This window comes from Protopterus annectens, chromosome 8.part0 (genome assembly GCF_019279795.1).
Source record: "Protopterus annectens isolate FY-2018-M chromosome 8.part0, PAN1.0, whole genome shotgun sequence".
NCBI lineage: Eukaryota > Metazoa > Chordata > Ceratodontiformes > Protopteridae > Protopterus > Protopterus annectens.
This window is the reverse complement of record NC_056741.1, coordinates 565336688-565356495: the sequence shown is the minus strand read 5'-3', so window position 1 is coordinate 565356495 and position 19808 is coordinate 565336688.

Genomic DNA, 19808 nt, shown 5'->3' with positions numbered 1-19808 from the left:
AATGTTTTTTTTTTATTCATATATATATATATATATATATATATATTTTTTTTTTTTTTTTTGCCTATACTGAGGTTGTTTCTTAGCACATGCATTGTAGTACATCAACATTCGTGTTTCTGACATATTGTGGAGTCTGTTTGGGACACTGACAAATGTGAATGTCGTAAAAGGTTAGTATAATCACCATATACATACACATGTTGCGGTAGCGTTGTCGCCTCACAGCAAGACACTGTCGCGTTCGATTCTCAGCTAGAGCGTCTTCTGTGTGGAGGCATGCGTGAATGGGCATGCCTTCGTTGAAGGTTGTGCGTCAGGGCTGGTAACTTGACACGTAAAAATCCACTACCAAACTTTAGCGGACCGGAGTTCCAATGTGGCGACCCCTAACCGGGATAAGCCGAAAGACACAACAACAACCATATACATACACACACACACATATATATTTATATATATATATATATATATGAGGGCACTGTTCATGGCTGTTTACAAACAACTTAAATTAAATTAAATTAAATACACAGCATTGAATTTTAGCAAAGTAATTACCGAAGTATGAGTAGTAATTTAGCTGTTTACAAACAACTTAAATTAAATTAAATACACAGCATTGAATTTTACCAAAGTAATCACCAAAGTATGAGTAGAAATTTAGCTGCTATCAATTCTATGGCATTAAGAACTATAGCATGTTTGAAAATGTACTGACGGCATGAGTTCATTGTATCAAAATCCCGGAGTAGGAAACAGAACAATGCCATAACTTTAGACCAGGAAAAATTTGATATCATGACAATACAGAAAGTCTATTAAGTTTATATTTAATTAAATTAGACATACACAAAATTAAGTGGACTACACTAAAAGAATATATCACATGCCAAATTATATATTATGGTGAAATAATATGGTTTTGGTGAAACAGAAATACATGATTACATAATGGTTTTAATAGGCCATGAAGAGTTGAGCTCTACCTGGTATTCTAAGACTATATCTGACATGGAGCCGATTGAAAGTTAATGTCTAGAACATACCACTAAGGGTGTTAACAGCATATCATGGAAACTGTTATGAAAAATAAATACCATAATAGAAAAAAAGGGATAGCTACATTATACAGCACCTTTCAAGATTTGGGAATAAACTTCTCTTACAATCAAAATAAGCCAATTATTAAATTCCATTATAAAATCTTGATAAATGAATAGGAAATAGAAAATATGGATCTTGCATTATGTATTTATGCTTTGATGACTGGCTTAGTCCCACTGGGCCAATGGGAAATTTTGTGCAGCAGGATATTGGGGCATTTCCCCTACTCCTTTTGTAGGAAACTCCTATTCTTAGTGTAAAATCATCATGCAATGCCTGCTGCCACAGTGCATCATAATGAAGCAGCTGGAAAGATGTCTGTTTCAGCTGTTTCAATGCAAAATACAGAGGATTATGATGAGGTTTCTGATTGTAACTGTTTTTTAGTGCATATAGCACTGTGATTACTCTCCAATAACAGTTAAACAACATCCAGATTCAGACTATTCTAGGGCAAGACCTGATCTTAACAACACTTATTGTTAAGCACCCTCTTCATGCTGTGATCTCGTCTGGTAATAAAAGCTGACACTTTCAGCCAATAAACAGCAGTAGCAGTGGTAGAACATGAAAAGAGTTCATTTCAAACTTGCTTTCTCCTACATTACGGCCACCATTTCTGAGCAAACTGCTTCTCTTAGACAGGGAATACATAAGGAAGTAAAACTTCCCCTTTGCTTTACCAACTTTCAAAGGGGGCACAAGACTTCACTTTTTTAAATTTTAGTTTTCTGTAGCTAGTAGTACATGGAGCAGATAAATCTCCATGCATTACAAAGAATTGTGATTGTATCTTTCACCATAACTTATCTGTTCTTGACATGCATGCCAAGATTCACCTTTTCAGTTGCACTCGAGGTGAATTTCTTGGCATCCACATCTCACACACATAATCTTCTTCTTCTTCTTCTTTCGGCTTTTCCCGGTTAGGGGTCACCACAGCGGATCACCTGTCTGCTCATGATTGGCAGTGGAGTTTTACAGTGTCGAGTTGCCAGCCCGGCTCCCAACCTCTCAAACACATAATAAACATGCTAAAATTAGAGAACTGATCATAACCCTCTGTATTATATGTTCAAGACATGGATGCCAAGAAATTCACCTTGAGATGAGAATCTTGGCTTTCATGTCGAGAATACATAACTAAAGATTATGATCGGAGACCCAATAATAATTCTGTGTAATGCATGCAGCTTTCTCTGGTCCATGTACTACTAGTTAAAGAAAAGAAAGAACAAAGTGTTTTACCAGTAAAGCCTTAGTGAACACTGTCAGACAGACAGCAGACACACACCTATCATGTTATTTTGTTTTATTAACTTTATATTTCTGGTTGGGACTAAGAATCGAAACCAGCACAAGTTTTTAAATAATGTTCTAATTAACATAAAATGTTAATAGAATGATGGGTTTTGTATCAGTTTGAGTTTCTGAACAATAAGAACTATGAAACTCTGTTTCTGGCATTTTTGGCTGACGCAATTCTCAGTGATTACCAGAAAATCAAGCATACGAGGTACAAGGCAAAAATATGAGATGAACTCTAGAACAGTTCAGAGTCATACACAGCAGAGAAGAAACAAAGTTCTTCTTACCTCTGCTACTACTAGCATTTGTCAGCTGGCAATCTCAGTGCTTAGTGCCTAGCAAGAGAGGCAATATTAGCAGAGCTTAAAAAGATGCTTAACAATTGCTAATAAAGGGTCATGTGATACAGCAGTGCTTAACTAGTTTATTTTTTCCTAGTATTGGAGCATAATTTCTATGCCCCATATGCTACATTAATATTATGAATGCTGCAATAAAGTTGAAGAAAAATAATTAATTCATTTAATACAACAAAGTGAAACTAGTGAGCATTTGCATTTATCCTGTGGAGAAGCAGTAGAGAGATTGTTGTAGGTAACTCAGGATTCACAACTACTGCAGGTAGAAGTCAATGTTTTAGATACTCCTCCTCAAGAAGCCAAAGGAGAGAAAAATGAAAGTAGCAGCAGGTTATATAGAGCAGTGGCAACAGAGAGAGAGGAGCAGAACTGAAGTGTGGTAATACAGAGGAAATTCAGACGACCTACAGTAAGAGTAATGAATGAAAAGGACATTGCAATCAACAGATGTTTCATATGGGCCATAATATATGCTCCCTTACAGTTTAACGGCCTTAATGTAAGATCATTTATACACTGGAATTTTTTTTTTTTATAATTTAACTGATGTTTTCTTTAGGAAAGAATTTTATCCGTGAAAATGTTTTAATTTTATTTATTTATTTGTTCAGGTCAAAGACTGAAAGTTCCTGGATAAGCGCTGTGTTCATTCAATTTAGAATGGATAAATAAATGATCAGGATATATTTATTTCAAAACTGAATAAAAAGTGCTTAAATATTAAAAATACTATAGACGAAGTATGGCATAGGAGTTAGAAAGCAGGAGTTATATAAAAAATTGAGCTGTATAATATTTCTCATTTACCTTGGGTTATTTATGTTGAGGGTGTAACAGTTATACTGCATCATGGGGTACACCAAAAGCATGTTCATTGTTTGGGAAAGCTATGTTTTTGATCAATGACAATCTGAAAAGAAGGTGCAGCAATGGGCAGTGAAAAGTAATAATATTAACAACTGTAAATGGTACATAGGAAGTGTAAGAAAGTTCATAATTTTTGATTTGACTATAAGGAAGATGAAAAGGAAGGAGAGGATTGAGGAAGTTACAAGATAAGGAAAAAGATGAACATGCTATAATGGTTCAGACAGCTTGAAAAAGATAGGAGGATGATGGAATGTTGTTCAGGATGGAAATGATAGGATGGTGAATATAGAGTGCACTCTATGCAAGAAGAAGCAGATAAAAGGCAGTTAGATTTTGGTTAATATTCAGATAAGGATATAAGAAACAAGTGAGAACAGAAAATATATTTAAACCTCTAAAGGGTAATGAATGAATAATCTGAAAAGGAAATTGAGTAGTAGAATCTAATAAATTCCTTTGTTGTGGGAAACCTGCGTTATGTTGGTAATGTTTATATGTCAACAGCCAAAAAAGAGAAGGAATTGTTAAAGATAATTTGGCCATTATATGGGACTTGAGGCTAAATCTAGTGAAGATATGAGTACTTCATGTTAAACAGAAAAAAGGAGGATTAGGCTCAGTATAAACCCCTTTTGTCTATCTGGGATCCTTGCACTTATTTTGGATCATGAGGAGTATGGTCTATAATAAGGAAGGCATTGCAGTGACTGTGTTAAACATAAGATATGAAGATTAAAGATCATGAAGAAATTCTGCCTTAGAAAAAGAAAGAAAACTTTGGTATGAAAATGGATGTGTTTTTACTATACAGTAACACAGTAGGGGTTGAATGATGATATCAGTAGGGCAATAAGGGGAAGATAAAATCAGTCTAAGAATCTAGCAATGTGCAAAGACATTTGTGGAGACTGCTGTTATACACACTTCCTGTTAAGGGGCACATGACATGTAAAACTATGCCTGAAAGATCATGTGTTGCATGTAAACAAGTTGAAAATATCAGTACAAATATTTTTGTTAACATGGAAGTAAGAGGAAAGTATGGAATGATATACTCAAAAAGATTTTATATAGTATACAAAATTATTTGAATATATTTTATTGTTACTATGCAAAACCATGATGATGTTCCATAGGTTGATATTAATGTGTTCTACATTAATTGAGAAATATGGAAAGCCATAAATAGATGAAATTGTGTTTAAAAAGATGGGTTGTAGTTTATATTTTAAGAAAAATTACAACATGACTGGCAAACATAATGTAGGAAGTACATGAATATGACCTCTCTTATTTCTCTGTCTTATTAAGAAAATCAGACTATATATCGTGAAAACCCAGCCAATGGGGATGCACAAGCCAGTGCATTTCTTTGTGCCGGTCCCAAGCCTGGATAAATGGGGAGGGTTGCGTCAGGAAGGGCATCTGGCATAAAACCTCTGCCAAATTACTTATGCGGAGAACATTTCATATTTCCATACTGGATCGGTCGAGGCCCGGGTTAACAACGACCGCCACCAGTACTGTTAGCCAACAGGGTGCTGGTGGAAATTGGGCTACTGTTGGCCGAAGGAGAAGAGGAGGGGGAAGGCATGCCCAAAGGCAGGAAGAGAGGAGGAAGGTTAGGAGTGTAGTAATGAGGGTAGGAACTTTGAATGTTGGCAGTATGACTGGTATAGGGAGAGAGCTAGCTGATATGATGGAGAGAAGGAAGGTTGATATATTGTGCGTGCAAGAGACCAGATGGAAGGGAAGTAAGGCCAGGTGTATAGGAGGTGGGTTCAAATTGTTCTATCATGGTGTGGATGGCAGGAGAAATGGGGTAGGGGTTATCCTAAAGGAACATTATGCCAAGAGTGCTTTGGAGGTGAAGAGAGTGTCTGATAGAGTGATGTTTATGAAGCTTGAAATTGATGGTGTAATGATGAATGTTGTTAGTGCATATGCTCCACAAGTTGGGTGTGCTATGGATGAGAAAGAGAAATTTTGGAGTGAGTTGGATGCAGTGGTGGTGAGTGTACCCAAGGGTGAGAGACTAGTGATTGGAGCAGACCTCAATGGGCAAATGGGCATGTTGGTGAAGTGAACAGAGGGGATGAGGAAGTGATGGGTAGGTATGGTGCTAAGGAGAGGAATGCAGAAGGTCAGATGATTGTGGATTTTGTGAAAAGGATGGACATGGCTGTGGTGAATACTTATTTTAAGAAGAGGGAGGAGCATAGGGTGACGTACAAGAGTGGAGGAAGATGCACTCAGGTGGATTATATCCTATGTAGGAGGGTCAGTTTGAAGGAGACTGGAAACTGTAAAGTGGTGACAGGGGAACGTGTAGTTAAGCAGCATAGATTGGTGGTCTGTAGGATGACGTTGGTCATCAAGAAGAGGAGGAGAAGTGTGAAAGCAGTGCCAAGGATTAAATGGTGGAAGTTAAAAAAGGGTGATTGTGAGGCAGAGTTCAGGGAAGAGTTAAGACAGGCACTGGGAGGCAGTGAAGAGTTACCAAATAGCTGGGAAACTACAGCAGAGCTAGTAAGGGAGACTGCTAGAAAGGTGCTTGGTGTGACATCTGGACAGAGGAAGGAGGACAAGGAGACCTGGTGGTGGAATGAGGAAGTACAGGAGATTATACAGAGGAGGAGGCTGGCGAAGAAGAAGAAGTGGGATTGCTAAAGAGATGAAGAAAGTAGACATGAGTATAAGGAGATGAGATGCATGGCAAAGAGAGAGGTGGCGAAGGCTAAGGATAAGGCATATGGAGAGTTGTATGAGAGATTGGACACTAAAGAGGGAGAAAAGGACCTGTACCGATTGGCTAGACAGAGGGACAGAGCTGGGAAAGATGTGCAGCAGGTAAGGGTGATAAAGGATAGTGAGGGAAACGTACTCACAAGTGAGGAGAGTGTGTTGAATAGATGGAAAGAGTACTTTGAAGGGCTGATGAATGAAGAGAATGAGAGAGAAAGAAGGTTGGATGATGTGGGGATAGTGAATCAGGAAGTGAAACAGATTAGCAAGGAGGAAGTAAGATCAGCTATGAAGAGGATGAAGAATGGAAAGGCTGTTGGACCAGATGACATACCAGTGGAAGCATGGATGTGCTTAGGTGAAATGGCAGTGGAATTCTTAACCAGATTGTTTAGTGAAATTTTGGAAAGTCAGAGGATGCCTGAGGAGTGGAGAAAAAGTGTTTTGGTACCTATCTTTAAGAATAAGGGTGATGTGCAGAGCTGCGGTAACTACAGAGGGATAAAAGTGATCAGTCACAGCTTGAAGTTATGGGAAAGAGTAGTGGAAGCTAGGTTATGAAGGGAGGTGATGATTAGTGATCAGCAGTATGGTTTCATGCCAGGAAAGAGCACTACAGATGCAATATTTGCTCTGAGAGTGTTGTTGGAGAAATACAGAGAAGGTCAGAAGGAGTTGCATTGTGTCTTTGTGGACTTAGAGAAAGCATATAACAGGGTGCCTAGAGAGGAGTTGTGGTATTGTATGAGGAAGTTGGGCGTGGCTGAGAAGTATGTAAGAGTGGTACAGGATATGTACAAAGGTAGTGTGACATTGGTGAGGACTGTGGGAGTGACAGATACATTTAAGGTGGAGGTGGGATTACATCAAGGATCAGCTCTGAGCCCTTTCTTATTTGCAGTAGTGATGGACAGGTTGACAGATGAGATCAGACAGGAGCCCCCGTGGACTATGATGTTTGCAGATGACATTGTGATATGTAGTGAGAGTAGGGACCAGGTTGAGGAGACCCTGGAGAGGTGGAGATATGCTTTAGAGAGGAGAGGAATGAAGGTCAGCAGAGCTAAAACAGAATATATGTGTGTAAATGTGAGGGAGGGTAGAGGAATGGTGAGGATGCAGGGAGTAGAGTTGGTAAAGGTGGATGAGTTTAAGTACTTGGGATCAACAGTTCAGAGTAATGGTGAGTGTGGAAGAGAGGTGAAGAAGAGAGTACAGGCAGGGTGGAATGGGTGGAGAAGAGTGTCAGGAGTGATTTGTGACAGAGGGGTACCAGTAAGAGTGAAAGAGAAGGTCTACAAGAGGGTAGTGAGACCAGCTATGTTATATGGGTTGGAGACGGTGGCATTGACGAAAAAGCAGGAGTCAGAGCTGGATATGGCAGAGTTAAAGATGTTAAGATTTGCACTGGGTGTGACTAGGATGGACAGGATTAGGAATCAGTATATTAGAGGGTCAGCTCAAGTTGGACAGTTTGGTGACAAAGCAAGAGAGGCGAGATTGCGTTGGTTTGGACATGTGCTGAGGAGGGATGCTGGGTATATTGGGAAAAGGATGCTAAGGATGGAGCTGCCAGGTAAGAGGAAAAGAGGAAGGCCTAAGATAAGGTTTATGGATGTGGTGAGAGAGGACATGCAGGCGGCTGGTGTGAAAGAGCATGATGCAGAGGACAGGAAGAAATGGAAACAGAAGATCCGCTGTGGTGACCCCTAACGGGAACAGCCGAAAGAAGATGATGATGAGACTATAGATCGTGAAATGGTATGTTTATGAATGACATATTTGATAGATATGTAAATATGCATATAAGTGAATTTGTAATTTGTATGTATATGACAATAAAGAATTTCTACTTTTTTGTAAGTGCTGTGGGATCTTCACATCCACCTAAGCTACCATCAACTAAGGCAGATGGAACCTCAGTTTAACATCTTATGTGAAGGATGGCACACTCAGAAATGCAGCACCCCCTTGTACTGTACTGTACTGTAATACCAAGCACTTAGTGTAGGAATCGATATTTTAGCATCAAAGGGAAGTGTGGTACCCATGGAGTCACTAAAACAGATTATGCCTGACTATGACACTGGCAAATGAGATTTTTGAAGGCAAGCATACTATTAGCTTGACACTGGAACCTATTGAGCTATGAACCTAAGCATATAGCTCTAAATCGACAGCCCATCTACTGCTCCAGTAGGTGTAGAACATGCAATGCTTCAAGCTCCTTTCAGTGTGACTGATTATAATTCCTCACAGCCATAGTTTGAGTTTATGATCAATATTATGTTGTTCTAAAATATATTGACCCTACTTCATGAGTCGCATACTGAATACCATGCCATACTGAAGTAATCACCAGACACAACACAGTCATAATTCAAATAACATGTCTACAACCTATAAAATGTAAATTCAAATAACTTAGTAAGGCATGCAAATGATCAGGATGGAAAGATTTTTGTTCTTAGAAAACAGTGGAGCCTAGTTAGGTTATAGTAGTGCAAGCAAGCAAAAAATATAAATAAATAAATAAAAATGAGAACCAGGGCCAGCTCAGATGGATGCAATGGAATGTATTTGCAGTTAAGTAAACCAACCAGCACGTGACAAACCATAATTGTATGAAATGCCATTGGCAGTGAGACCATGTTAATGCCCACAAACAATAGGATCCCACTCTGCAGTTCAGTGAGAAGGTCTTGGACCACTGTAGGGTCGCAGCATGTGACACAACAATGGACTAATGAAACTCAATTGCCTCTGCCGACCAAGCTCTGTATGACTTTCTGTATTTCATATATGTGCTTATATGAAATGCTACGCAGAGGCCTGTAGCAGAATATGCAAAGTGGAAATAAAGGCAACAGGAACTTTTCAGAGGTTGACTGAGGACATCCAGGTTTCCCCTTTTTATATTCAGGGACAGGTTTCAAGATACCATTTTGCAGCATGTAAGTGCATATATCATTTTTTCTGAGTTGTTGAGGAAATATGCACTACTGTGCATGCTTTTTACACAGCTGATGTCTTCCCAGTAATCATGACAGCAATCCATTGCACTCTTGTCATCAAAGCTCCTGCATCTCGGGAGGGAGATGTCCATATCAACTAAATTTTATTTCTCTGTTTTATTTAATTTTCCTGGGTTAGTCTTACTACACTAGCTGCCAGTCCCTTAATTATCAGGTGATCTGCATTGCAGATGGTGTATTTACAAATATCTGTCTTTCTCTCTGCCTGTACCTCCATCACTCTAAGAATGTGCATGATGATTCTGCCTCTATGAGCACATGTTAGGGTCCAGGACTCTATTCATTGCCTGCATGACTACAGCTGTGGGGAGTTACAGATATACAGCCATGAATCACTTCATCATCTGAAAGTCCTTCATGTAAGAATCTCTTGTTCTCTATGCCTTAGAGCCAGCTATCTCCTTTTCATCTGATAGTCTCCCGTGTGAGAGCACCCTCAGGGGATCATGGCATTGGTGTGCATTAGCATGCTGCATGAGGTGGTTAGTGGCCAAACAATGGCATGCTTGAACTCACAGGCATTGCGGCCCATCTGTTGAACTTAACTTCCTCCAGCAGCCTTTGCATGGCATGTCATATGGACACCCTTCCAGGACCCTAACCTGTGCCACTGGCTAGGTATATGCCTCTGTATTAGCCACATGTGTGAACACACACACACACTATCCGTGCAGCATAATGAGTGAAAGTGCAGCATTATTTCACAGTATGCATAAAATATGGCATTTCTAAAGCCTAGATCAAATCATATTTACCAACAAAATACTATAAACTATGTACAACATGTAGAATAAAAGGGAAATGTAATCAATGTGCAAGCAGATATCTCAGTCAAACAGTTACAGAACTGCAAAATCTTGGTTCATACTGGGAAATGAGCAGCTGTCACTTGCAATACTCTCAGTACTACAAGAAATGTCTAGCATGCTTGGCAACAGTATGCACTGTGTGAAATCATGTAGTAATTAATAGTGAATTTCAACAGATTGATGCATAACATTATGAACATGCCTTGGGCTTCATTAGAAGTCAGACACTATGAATGTTACCAATCTTCAGTTGTATAAGACAGGTGGCTCTGCACAGAACAGTCGTAATCATACTGTCAGCTGCTGGACACTGTAAGCAGCTCCAGGTAGTGATACTGAGGTGATGGCAGATATGGGGTTACATATCGAGGTGATATTAGGCATAATGCTTCTTAATTTCATCTTTACATAGTTGATGTCTTGACTTAGCTACTGAGTCATATTGGAAGTTGTCAATCAGTCGCACTGAGGAGCTTGAAGCACTGCATGTTCTACACCTGCTGGAACAGGAGATGGGCTGTCAACTTAGAGCTACAGAAATATTCATTGGGAGGAAAGACATGAAGGTGGATAAGAACTACAATCTAAGGAGGTAGGTTGACATATGATGATTGGGAAGGCATGCAGGTATTAAAATAACCTCAGACAGAGACTGCCCAAGAGGTTTGATGAAGTGCTGCACGATGAGCGCTATCAACCTGGTTACTGTATCTGTTGGCATAAACAACACAGAAATGCATAGAAATTCCTTCTATTGTGCTGGGGGTCTATATTACATTCTTGAAAGCCGACAGTGTGGAATCTGACATTGTCGACACAAGAATAGAGAAACTGCAAAACATCGAACAAGTAAACGGAAATCTCCGTAAGGGGGATTAGATTTCCGTTTACTTCAATGTAGTGCGGTCTCGGAGTTGGTATATTTAAGTAGTGGGGTGTGTGGAGGGAGCAGGGGGGCTTGCCCCCCTACCTACACCATTTAGTTTTTTTTTTTGTTATTTTAATTTTTTTTCTGAACATTTGATGTTTTAACAGTTCGATCACTAAAGGTCAACCTTTAGTGATGCGAACTGTTAAATATTCAATGTTCTAACATAGACCCTGCGCTGGAGTGTAGCCTGTCTAACATCACTGCTTAGAACAGTGGTTCCCAAACTTTTTCAATTCTCGGCTCCCTTGTTGAATCCACCTTTTCCTAAGGTGCCCCCCCCGCCGTCAAATTCTAACAAGTATACTTTGTGAAATAATATTTGTTTTTAATTAAAAGGGTTAGTTAGGCAAAAATAAATAAATCATGTACTTAAGATAACAAAAAATGTAATTGTAATTGAACAAATTAATAATACAGGTATTTAAGATCACAAAAACATGTAATTGAACAAATTTAACTAATTATAATTAGTGGGATGGATGAGCCTGCTGATCACTGCATATTTTCGCAAATCTTGGAATCACACTGGACACAGCCACTCTCATTTCTTTTTCCACATTGATTTTCGCTCGATACTTTTTTAAATGTCAATGTTTTACACACTTCTATTTACTCTGTGTTTTAAAAATGTGACAATTTGTTTCGAAAGCTGTTAGTTTTGTTCTGGATGTTTGTTTATGGCTAATGATTGAGGTCTTCACTTCATAGACATGGGGTACGAGGTTGATTATGACCTTCAGGTTATTAATCCTTTGAGCAGATCATTAACAATCAAGAAATCATCTTTTCACTTACCGTAGTAGGTGGCTCACTTGCATTTCCCCGAACTTTAGGTATATAGCTTTATGCTACTGCAACAGTGATCTACTTGAACATCCACCTGTTATGTTTACACAACTGCACTTTATTTGGCAAATACATTTTTGTCTGAGTTTTCTTAGCATTGGATCTCCCTTCTCATGCTTATTTGCTCCAATCTTCTGAACCTACACCTGACTGTATGAATGATACGTTTTTGATCCCGTTTAGGTATTTTTTAAATTTTTTTCAGAAGACATGCAACAGGTATTAAACAGTGTTAAAGAATGTTAGAAAATTGCTACTAGAAAAGCATAATTTGCAAAGTGCAAGAGATTTTTTAGTTGGTGCCACAACGGAGACCAAGATCTATTCTAGGCAGTGGCTTCAGTAGTTCTCCAGTACCTATGTGAATTGTTCAAATCAGGCCTGTCTTACACACCTACCAAAGTTCATCTCTTGGCCATTTCTGCTTTTGTGTGGGCGAAGAAGGTGCCTAACAGCTTTAGTGTACTGGCTGGACATTCGATATCCTTGGCAGGATATATCCCATATAGCTCTGTGCAACTGCAACAGTTATCTATTTGAAAATCAACTTGTTATGGTACGTTAACTTACACAACTGCACATTATTTGTCCAGGTAACTTTTTAAATGAGATTTCTAACCACTCTCATAATAAAATGCTCTAACAACAAAGTGAGTTTATAATATTATCTTTTTTAGAAAATGCACATTCATAAAACCTCACAAATATTGAGCTAACATTACTGCACATGCGCCCAATTTAAAAAAATAAGAACAGACAGCAAGAAACTCTTCATACAGTCAAACAATGCCCCTGTAAATCTATTTACCATCTCCATTTCCCTGTACCTAAATGTCAAACCATCTGATGTGCTCTAAAAGCTCTTTCTGTCAGCTGTAATAGAAATGCCAGCCTCCATCCGTTTAAAGTTCAAAAAATGTAGATGGCACTTTCAGAGCTGCCAAACAACATGTAAATGTAATAAATTAATTATTTGCATGTTTGAGGTGGGGGTACATGCGAGTTCACGTGTTTAGGTGTATGTGACTTCTATTTTTTTTAAGTCACAGCTGCAGTCAGAACCATATCTCTCAACTTCTTTACTCAAGAATTTTAGAAAAATCCAAAATTATGGCAGTACAAATGGCCAAAATCTAGGGCAGATTTTGAATATTCCTTTTATAAACTTAGGAATGTTGCTAGAATAACATCATGCATTGAAAGGAAATGGAGTCTGAAACTCAAATGTCTGTCATTATTTAGTGACTGCAATACTCAATAATTTGCCATTAAGCCACAAAGTTTACATGCCAACAGACCAAAAATATAAAGCAAAAACCTGGACATTGAGTTATGGTTTAACCCCCCCCCCCCCCCCAAGTCACAACTCCAGTCAGAGAAGCACAATTCAAGTGCAGCTCTGTGTTGCTGATAAACTACAAAGCAGGATGTTCAACCCCAGTCAAAATAGCTGTCAAACTGTGACAACGTTTGGAAAAGATCATCATGCAGTTTCAGCATTGCCAAGCAATATATATAAATAAAATCATTTTTGTTAATAAGTGAGTGACAGCATGTTTCTGTCTGTTATTTCTCTTTTGCTATGATGTAGAATGCAAAACATCACAACTCTAATCCCGTAATAATTACAGTACTGGTTTAAGTGCAACAGTAATATATTGTAAATTAGTTTAGCACACACTTCCTACGGAATGACACACACATGTTAGAGTAGGAAGAATACAGGAAACTTACAAAGATGTATGGATAAGACACAGCAGTACTGAACAAACTGCAAAGATATGGTGAACTTTCTAGTGTGTGTGTGAGCTACTTGGGCAGGGACACGAAGCACTGGTTGGACAGAGAGAGTGCTGGAAGGACTTGGCTTGAAACCCTGGCTAAGGACTCCACCTCCACTCTATAGCTGTGCCAGTGGGGAGTCTTATTGGGGATCTGGAGAGAGAGGGAGAAACCATCCCCAGACTGACTGTGATCTCTGTGTGCACTTAAGGGAAATTGTACTTTACTGTGTTTGCATTGTTCATCCTCCCAATGTGCACGTCCCTCACTGGTGTTAGTGGTGAGGACTGAGACTCCTTGATTACTGGGCCAGTGTATGGGCATCACAGTGATAATAATTTTTAATTAATATTCATGGTAAATAATGCTGAATCATGTTGATTAATCATAACCACTTGTGTACATAACACATATTAATCAGCCTGTGAGCTTGCAAATTCAAAGTCGTTAGGAAGTGTTTAACGTTTTGCCCATTTGTTCCTCATTATGAGAGGTAGTGCTCCACACTTTGGAGATGGAAGGTTGAGCGCTATGCTTGTTTGTTAGTAATCTTTTAATAAGTGTTTAACATTCTGAGAGGTAGTGTTTTTTGGGGATGGAAGCTTGAGTTATGTTTATACACCTTTATTTGACTCTATTTGAGAATTAGCTTATATATGACCAGATCTGTCGAAAACTACGGTAATTCTGGCCAAAATATGAATGTAGCCGAATTATTCCATTTTGTAATCAAAGCTTCATGCTGTTGCCCCCCCCCCCCCCGAAAAAAAAAATTTAAATGTTATATTGCCTCCTATAAATTCATTCAATAGTTGTGCAATCATGTGTCTTGGTGAATTTCAAATAAGCAAACCCATCTCTAAGTTATGCACAAGTACTCTACATTTCCAAGTATTGGCTTAGAAGAGATCTAAAACATTTCTGAAAAAGCTTAACAACACATTTGGAGATCCTAGTACAAAAAAGAAACAATCGCCTTACTACAGCAATGTACGCTCATGTATTGTTTGCACAGATAAGGAAGTCTTTTTTATCGCGTGCTTGTAGGAGGAGGTGGGGCAGAAGAGGCAGAGTTCTGGGTGATATTGAGGGGTAATGTAAATATGTGCTTACAGTTAGGGATACTTTCAGGACTCATTTGGAAGGTAGGTAAAGAAGTTTAACATTTATAAACTAGGATTAGTTTAATGTGAAAACTGAGTTTATTTTGCTGCATGCTGAGTACTGATTAAAAGAGGTGTTGAGTTGTAACTTAAAAGTATTACTATTTTAGTTCGTGTTGAGGCTGAGCCTTGTTGCTGTAAGAACATTATCTGGTAATAGTAGTGCTGAGCGCCGATGTGTCTGGGATTTCAGTCATACAAGTTTTGGTGTTTAAGCAGGTGAAATTTAGCCAAGTTGAAATGACAGTGATCATCAAAAAGTTGTGTAGCTTTGCTCAGGTCTGTGGACACGGGTTTGTTGGGGTAGTTCATCCTCTTGTATTCTCAGCAGTCCTAACGCCTGACATATGAAAGGCACGGTACTGTCATTGACAGTGAGGTAAAATATTGGGTACTCACTTTTTCCATAAGGAACACGTACCTAGACCAATGCAACCACTGCATATTCAATATGGCACAACTCAGTACATTGCTATGAAATCTGAAACCTGGGATTCAAACCTTCCTTCCACAGAAGAGGTTCTTCACAACTTCTGCATACATATTAGCTGGAACATTACACCCCCTTACCATCTGCAGCAGTTGTCAAATGTTATGGCTTATACAACTGACAAGCTACACTTACACTCTTACTGACAGTTATCCCAAAACACCGACGGAGTCCAGTGTTCTTAACTATTTATCTCCTGGTTAGCTGCTCTCCTCCTGTGTAGCCTATAACCTTTAGCACAGCCGCAAAAATAAACTGCAAACTAATAAGCTTAATAAATAAGCTTATTAGTTCATGGTTTATTTTGCTACTAAGCTTATTAGTTTGCGGCACCCCTGTGAGGAAGCCGCGGCTCCCCAGGGCACCACAGTGCACACTTTGGGAACCCCTGGCTTAGAATCTCAGAATCATAATCAGTAGATGATAGGCAGCACAAAAATGAAAGATATGGAACAGCCTTGAAAAAATACTCCTTGGTACTTTGAGTTGATTGTGTCACAAAACATACTGCATCCTTTACTGAGAAATATGTTGATGTATCACTGGCATTCAGGCACAAAGCTGATGTGAAGCATTACCACATGATGAAACTTGGAGTAATGTCACTGCTTTGATGTGCAGCTACTGCTGATTAGTAAATCATCTGCTTCCAGACAGTTGTCCCATATCATGAGTCTGCAAACCAGGAGGCCCGAGTGATAAATCACTGGGTCCCGTGGTGGAGCCATGCAAAGCTGACATGAACATGAGGAGGGAGACCATCATTTATTCTTCCTTTTCCAAATATTTATTGACATTTGATTACTGGGAAAGTCCATCTGGGTAGAAGCCCATTTTCAATGGAGGCCCGGAGAGAAAAACTACAAATTATTACAAAGCATCTTAAGAACAATAATTTTACAATCTTCAAAAATAAAACAAAAATATCTGCAGTTTAAATAATTATAACAAATTAGGCACAATATAAAAACACTGGTTAAAAATGGATACAAGTTATATGACAATCATTTAATATTTAGAGAAATTTTAGACAGTTTGTAGAGAAATTAAAGATAAGTTAGTCTAATACAAACAGAAATTGCAATATGAAGTGAGGGGAAAAAGGCTTATGGTATATTTAGAGAGAAAGTCAAGGAAGAAAATTTGATAGAAGTAAGTGAAGAAGGGAGAATAAGAAGTTATAAGGAAAGAAAAGATACTGGTTCATATTTAGGTATCTAGTTTATGGGTGCTGAACTGTCTAAACATGGGCTAAACTCTAGGCTAGGCTTTAAGGATCTCAGGGCCAATAGCCTAGCAACTTTCTATGATCCTATCCAGTTTTGAAGAACAAAGCCACATTTTAGCTAGGAAGTATTTCAGAGTGAGATGAGATGATGGCAGGGAGGGTATTGACCTGATGGATACAGGTAAGGTGGTTCCAGACCTTAGCAACCTTGTAAGAGCAGAGACAATGCCCAACAGATTTGATAGGTTTATAGATAGACAGGAGTTTTTGATCGCTGGATTGCAGTGACCAACTGGGAATATACTTGTGTAAATGTTTTTTAGTGCTGGAAAGGCAGATGGATGCTGGATAATAGGTGGTAAGAAGCTGTGCATATGTTGGATGATAAGGTAGTTCTAACCAATTTAGGCTTTTTAGTACTATACAGTGTTGGGTTCTGAAAGGGGTATTTGTTGCAAATTTAGCACTGTCCAAGTTTTAATTTTTGTGAAGCCTGGAGGATAGTAAGGAGGAGTGGGGAGGAGATTAGTAGTGGCAAGTGTAGTTTAACTTGCATCAGAGAGAATGTTTTTGGTTCTGTAAAGCCTCCCTAGTTTTTGACAAGTTTTCTTAAGTAATTTTGTATATGAAAGTTGAATGTAAGATTATCATCCACTATCACCCCTAATAATTTGTTCTAAGAAGTGACTTCAATGGTTGTATTATCAAGACAGAGGACTCTAAATTTTGTTTTTTTTTTCATAAGAGAGAGATTTGGGAAAAAAAAGTAGTAGTTTGGTCTTTTTGGTCTGAGCATGAATTGTGAGTTACAAAGCCATGTTTCAGTGGCTGTTAAAACTTCCTGAATATTTTTTGAAGCTGTACCATGTTGTCAGATGTGCAAATAAAAGTGGAATCATCTGTGTATTGTATTAGGGAAGCCTGCTGTGTAAATGTACAGAGGGTGTTGGTGAAAATGTTAAAAGCAGGGGACCAAGGATAGAGCCTTGTGGTACACTGGTGGTGACTGGGAGGTAAAGAGTGTGTGTAGAGTGCCATTTTACTGACTGATACCTATTGGACAGGTAGCATTTGAACCACAGAATGGTGGGCAGATAGAGACCTAGTGAAGACATTTGAAGTAGAAGTTTGCTGTGACAAACTGTGTTGAAGGCTTTAGAAAATTCTAGAAATAAGGAAGATACTAGTTTAGCTTTATCTCTAGTTTTATTGATATTACCAATATAGGTTAGAAAGGCAGTGTTAGTATTATGGGAAGGCCAGAAGCCATGTTGTGTAGGGGATAGGAGTTCTTCCTGCAGGAGATATTCTAGCAATTGTTTTTGTTTATATGACAGCTGTCAAACAGCAGCTGCAGTTTAGTGTACTGCTTTGACTTTAGTCTACTGCCATCATGGATATAGTCAGGATGCAGCCCATAGAGTAATTTAAGCAGACTGACTTTGTCTCTGTTGAATCACATGTATATGAGTAAAATGCTGTAGTACCTATGGTGCTGGGATAGGAGATAGTGTTCTTAAAGCTGTATGTTACCACACAGTATGCTAAAGTAAATGCATGGAGCAGTTAAGGAACCTTATACTGGGTGTTCAGCACAATATGGTAGTAATCCCTCTCCCTTTTGATGTCGCATACAGATGCAAGAGCACTTAAAGAGCTGCACATCACGAACATCCCTGCTGGCAGAGATGCATTATGAGAAAGAGGAACAGCTGACACAGGTGGTGGTGGTGTTGGCTGAAAGAGCTGTAAAGGAGACCCTGAGCACCCATTTACCACCACAAGTATCCTAGGACCTCACTGACATCTAGCAGTTTCATCTGTGTCTCCAAGACATCAGTCTGCTTCTGGAGATCCTACATGTCTTCATGGACTAGATATGCTTTGTGCAGCAGATATAGGCACAAAGGGATTGGCCTGAGTGATGCAGTGACAAGATCAAAAGCAGCTGATGGTGCTTCTTCTGGGTTGATTGACCCAACACAGCCCTCAAGTCAGTGCCCTAGCCAGTATCCCTTCTTATCCTTATCTTCTGCAACCTCTACTTTTATATCCCATACACAATTTGTGATCACCACCTCACCAACATAACATGTTCCACCTCTGTCTGTGTGTGTGTCTCTTCCTGGTCATTCTGTATCTCCTGTAAGAAACACTCATCTCTCCCTGTCACTCTGTCTTGTGTATGTCCACTTATATGGTATCCAGTTTTGCTCACTCTAGCCACACTGGTCATCCTGTATGCCCCTTTAACGTTTGCCTTCACCCACACCTGCACTCTGAGAAAAAAATGGACCCATCCCAGGAAAAATTACTCCTAGCCCATACCAGAACAATACCAGCAACTGCCTTGTCCATATCTGAAATGTTGTTATACAGCAAATATCATCTCCTCAACCATACTTAACATAAGCATTTTATTAATTTGAATTCCTCTGCATCTCTTTTATCAGAGAAATCATTTTCAAAGTATCCATGTAGAAGTCAATGGGTGACAAATGTGTCACCTCCACTCACACTTGTACCAGCAGGTATAATTGTACCAGCTTCTGGTGCAGGAAGGGTAGTAGGTGTAGAGGCAATTGTAGCAGGCTGGAACCCAGATGTGCCAGGTGCTTCCATTGGTGGTTTTGCTGGTGGTGGTACTATCATGTGTGGGGGACGGACACAGACCTTGCCTGTGGGACTGGTGCAAGTTGCTGTGCTACTACAATAACAGTAAGAGAAAAGGAGAGAAACAAAATAAATGTATGTAAGAAAAAAAGGATAGGGACAAAAAGTCTGGAGAAGAGAAATACAAGAACAAAATTACAAATTACATTTCTAAGTGTGTTGATCATGATACAGTTAAAATATAATATACATATTATCTGTAGAAACACTTTGTTCATATGCTTGCGGGGGGGGGGGGGACTTAAACCAACAGACATCAACACATGTAGTCTGACAGACAAAAGATTAATGGGACGAGCTGCTTAGGCAGACCAGATGGTGCCTGTAGTCAGAATACTGTACATATAAAGTAAACATATCATTCAACCATTAAAAAAAAAAAAAAAAAAAAAAATGAAAAAAAAACAAAAAAGCAAAAGTCACTGAAACAAAACAAATAAAAAAAATGTGTTTCCATAAATAAAA